This window comes from Lutra lutra, chromosome 8 (assembly GCF_902655055.1).
Source record: "Lutra lutra chromosome 8, mLutLut1.2, whole genome shotgun sequence".
NCBI classification, from domain to species: Eukaryota; Metazoa; Chordata; class Mammalia; order Carnivora; family Mustelidae; genus Lutra; species Lutra lutra.
The window spans coordinates 53934782-53940038 of NC_062285.1; the positions used below are offsets into that span (position 1 = coordinate 53934782).

The 5257-nt window shown below is 39.0% G+C and overlaps 1 pseudogene; it reads right to left on the reverse strand.

Moving 5' to 3' along the window:
* Positions 1-606: 606 nt before the first annotated feature.
* LOC125106900 (olfactory receptor 9K2-like) lies at positions 607-1561 on the reverse strand (annotated as a pseudogene).
* Between the last annotated feature and the right edge of the window lie 3696 nt (positions 1562-5257).

Here is a 5257-nt window from a genome sequence, read left to right on the forward strand (position 1 = left end):
TGTAAGATTAGCAAACTATTGGGACACGTGGGTGGCTCAGTGGGTTAAGCCTCTGCCTTCAGCTCAGGTCATGATCTCAGGGTCCTGGGATCGAGCCCCATATGAGGACTCTCTGCTCAGCAGGGAGCCCGTTTCCCCCTCTATCTCTGCCTGCCTCTCTGCCTACTTGTGATCTCTCTCTCTGTCAAATAAATAAATAAAATCTTAAAAAAAAAAGATTAGCAAACTATTATCAATAACACTTTCTCTAATAAGACATTCTACATTCTGAGCTTAACACCCCACCAAACTAATTTTTGGCCTACCATCTCAATAGGTCCAGAGAAAATAAGTTAAAATCACATCCTCTTTTACCCACTAGCATAAGGTTATACCTACAAAGAGTGAGGAGTATATTTCTGTTGATAGAATGGCTACAAATGTTACTGATGCTGAAGATTTAACACTGCTCATAAGGAAGAGCAAATGATGGATTGCTATTTCTCCTTCCATGAAAGTAATTCACTGTGGGATGGTCAACTTAAAGAATCCTTAAGTGACTCGGGCTTGACTGCATATTAAAAGCAAATCAGACTGAAACAATGAAAGGGTGCATTAATGGGGAAATCACAGGAAAGTAGAATTAGTATAAAGATTTTTTCTTCCGAAGGACTTTCTCAAAGCTTGCTTGACATCCTTGTTTCTTAGAGAGTATATCAAAGGGTTTAACATGGTTGTGACCAATATGTGAAATACTGAAGCCACTTTATGAAGTTCAGGATTGCTTGGAAGTGTGAGATACACAAAGGAGACAGTCCCATGGCTCAAACTTACCACTCGCAGATGGGAGCTGCAGGTGAAGGCTTTCTTTCTCCCTTCACTGGAGGGAAACTTCAAGACTGTGGTCACAATGTACATGTAAGACACTACAATAACAACTATTGTAGGCAAAATGATGAAGGCAACCAAACTGAGAGATACCATCTTATTGATAGAAAGATTGGAACAGGAGATCTTCTCGATTTGGTAAGAATCACAGTAGAAGTGATCAATGACTCGGGAACAAAGAAAAACACTGAGAATGTTATGCTGACTTGGAGGATGGTACTGAGCCAGCCACAGAGATAGGAACCAGCCACCAGCTGAGTGCAAAGGCGTTTTGACATGTGGACACTGTAAAGAAGAGAATTGCAAATGGCGGTAAATCAGTCATAGGCCATGGCTGCCAGGAGAAAAGCCTCTGTAACCATGAAAAAAATGCATAAAGAAACAGCTGAACCACACAACCTACAAAGGAGATAGTCTTTGTCTCAGACAGGAAGTTGACCATGGCTTTCAGGGCAATAACAGTGGAGTAGGAGAGATCAATGAAGGAGAGGTTGCCTGGAAATAAATACATTGGTGTGTTCGGCTGGGAGTCAGTCACAATGATTGCCATCATACTAATATTCCCCAAAAGGACCATGCCATAGACCAGCAGGAAAAGGAGAAAAAGGAGAATGTGGAGCTCTAGACGGACCCTGAAGCCTACAAGAATGAAGTCAGTTACATCTGAGTGGTTGCCTGCTCCCTTGTCGCTCATGCCAAGAACCTGCTAAGAGGTACAAGACAAGGTAAAAATTGAGACTTCCATCTAATTCCCGCTATCATAAATATCTTATTTCTCTTGTGGAAGACATTGAAATTTGTGCTATCATCACCTATTGGCCACCCAAGCGTATTAGGTGTCCTTTTCTAGAAACTGAATCTAAGGCATGTTGTGATGCCCATCAGCACATAGTATGTAGGTTACCTAACTCATAGTTTTCTAATGTGACTCTCCAAATCCAGTGCTCTTTCCATTATAGCACAAGTGACATCTATGCATAAAGCATTATTTCTTTATACCTATTTAGCTCTTCACTTGATGTTCATGGTGTTAAATATATCTGAAGGCTTTACATATATATAAGTATTCACTGTCATTTTTAATTATCATTTCAAATTCATTTTATTTTTGATAATGCTTCCAACTTAAAATAGAAGGATCTAATTAAAGCCTGATTTAAAATTCAATGAATAGACATTAGACCTGAATAGAGGTTAATATTTAAATAGTCTGTGATAGTTTATGTTATGAAAAGATTTAATTTGGTATCCAAAATAAAAACCTTGAAAAATAGAATGCATCTGTCGCGGCTGGCGCAACAAATCGACCAGGGTCGAGAGGGTAAGAGGATGGTGAAAAGAAATTAAGAGACAAAGAGATGGGGGCAGGAGGAGCACCAAGGAGGATGTCCAATAGTGCCAATTTAATTCAAGGCAGCAAGGCATTATATAGCTAACAGAAACAATCATAAGAAAGTATCTATTTTTAGCTGATTACTGAAGAGTTTGCAACATGCACAAAAATCCTTCAAGCTTTCCCATTATCTATTTCTCAAGCACCAAGAGCAGACCCTCTAGCGCCAGATGTACTGACTTCAAGGCCACTCAAGACATAGTTTATGTAAGCACATCACAGTCTTATAGTGGTGTAGTCTATAGCCCGTGCAAGGACAGCAAGGACTAGCCAAGAATTTCTGACCCCGGCCAAATCGTCTCTATCTGACTAGCAAACATGTGGGAAGTCACGTAGGTGAGCACACAACACATAGCACAGACCCTTTCTCAGTGCTACGCGACTTTATTGACCTAAGCCTTTTGTTCGGCTATTCAGCCTTTAAAGGAGGCACAAGTCAGGGCCTGGTTTGGTTCTCGTCTCAAGCCTTACCATGGCCTCCCACATCCATCATCACCTTCTTGAAATGGGAAAACTCAGACACACTACCAGAAGGGGAAATCCATGGATTCTACATATCTGCACAAATCTGTCAAGAGCCAATTTGATCTTAAATGTCTGCACAAGTGTTAAAAAAAGAAAAGATAGAAAAGAAGAAAAGAAAAGAAAAGAAAAAAAAGAAAAGAAAAGAAAAGAAAGGAAAAGAAACTTTGAAAATTTGTTGATTAAAATTTGGGGTTGGGAAAGAAAAATGTCAATTTTGAAAGTAATTTTATGATGTCTCCAATTAGACAGAGAACCATATACATATTAAAATTTTCTAAACAATTATTTTGAATCACACAGGTAACTAGTCTGAATTGTTTGTCTGATAACTTTGGAAACTGTTTTCTCGAATACAGGGACACAGCTATTTGTTATTCAAATTTTAAAATCAGTTATGGGGGCGCCTGGGTGGCTCAGTGGGTTAAGCCGCTGCCTTCGGCTCAGGTCATGATCCCAGGTCCTGGGTTCAGGCCCCGCGTCGGGCTTTCTGCTCAGCAGGGAGCCTGCTTCCTCCTCTCTCTCTGCCTGCCTCTCTGCCTACTTGTGATTTCTCTCTGTCAAATAAATAAATAAATAAAATCTTTAAAAAAAATAAAATAAAATAAAATCAGTTATGATTTAAATCACCCAACAGAGGGGAGAGCCTTTGTGGCTTATCAAAAGCACCAAATGATCGAAGAAGTATTTTTTTTTTTTTAAAGATTTTTTTTATTTATTTTTTTTTTTTGATAGAGAGAGATCACAAGTAGACGGAGAGGAAGGCAGAGAGAGAGAGAGAGAGGGAAGCAGGCTTCTTGCTGAGCAGAGAGCCCGATGTGGGACTCGATCCCAGGACCCTGAGATCATGACCTGAGCCGAAGGCAGCGGCTTAACCCACTGAGCCACCCAGGCGCCCCGAAGTATTTATTTTTGATTTGGCACATATGGCAGAATCACCATATTCTGCTCTCATCCTCCCTCAGGCAGGTGACTGTCTTGTTCATCCTCTGCCCTCATCCCTCAGCTTCTAGTACTCTCAGCCCATCTTCCTCTTCCTTGCCACATATTAACTTTTCTAAAAGTGTTAGTAACTTAGCGCACAAGAGGAGAAAACTGGCAGAAGTTCAGTGGTAGTATCCTTAGATCTCTTCTTTACCCTACTGCTCCCATGGCAAACAGAAATCCGCTGAAATAATCCTAATTAAATTTTTTTTGAAAAAAGCACTAAATGACCATCTTAACTTCTACAAGGGTGTTTACACTTAAATATTGTAAAACTAGGTTTAAAGGAATAAAGATTTAACAGGGGAATTTCAGGCACCAGACATCAGATATTAAAAGGGTCATAGAACAAGAAAAAGAAAGGTAGAAGGCCTTGTCGACACTACAAAATTCACATCATACACCTGGATATCTAGCAGTATTTTAGCAGAAAATTTTCTCTGTTTAATTATGGTTCTCCTTGTTATTAACCAAATCATATTATATTGTATGAAACTGTATCGGCAGGTATGCAGTGAGAGGAAATCATTGTTTTGAGATCATAATTTTTTTTAGACTAATGTGTATTAACTCATTCATTCATTAAGTCACTGAACACCATGGGCCACCTAGTGTACACCAGCCAAAATACAGGAATACACAAGTATCAGAAAGGAGGTTTTCCCAAAGTACGAGTGCATTTGATATTCTTCTTTTCCTACCTTTTTATTATGAAATAACCAGTAGGTTGTGATTTGCCCTTCAGGTAAAAGGACATGATTTTGGGGGGAGTGCATACTAATTACTTTTTGTAATTTGTAACAAGTAAGTTTTGCCAATAATAAGTTTTATTCATGAAGGCACACGGAATGACTAGTTATTTGACTGAAATGGGCATAAATGTATCTCATCTTTTACCTGAATATTCCTCTCTTTACTTTTATGGAGCAATTCTCTAATGGTAGATGCAAGGATACAAAAGCTACTGTGTTTAATTCTAGAAATCCAAAAAAGTTTATGAAACTATGTAACAGAAGTGAAAGACAATGTCAAAATTAAACTTTTTTTTAAATTAAAATTTCACACAAAATGAAAAAGTCATGTTTTGAAATACATACCTTTATTCTGTTTTAGGCTCTGCTCATAGATTAATAATATTACATTCTTCAGTTAAGAGTATTTTCTTATCTCCTTAGTTTCTTCCTGATAATCCCCTGTAATTTTGTACCTTTGTAGAGACAAGAGGAGGAAGTAGGTGATTTAGTGAGGCCCCTTCCAACCTGATGAATGTTTCTTTATAGAAACTGAAGTGAAAATGCAACTTAGCCTATAGAGCTGCCCTGCATGAGCATCTCTTTCCTGCACTGGGGTATCTCACAGGTCTTGGACTGAGGGAGATCATGGCAAATGGGAATTTAAGCAAGGCAAAGACGAAATCACCAGTGAATAGTGGAGTCCCTGATGGCCTGGGGAATGCAGCAGAGGAGTCATGGTGCCCTTAGTCCACTGAAA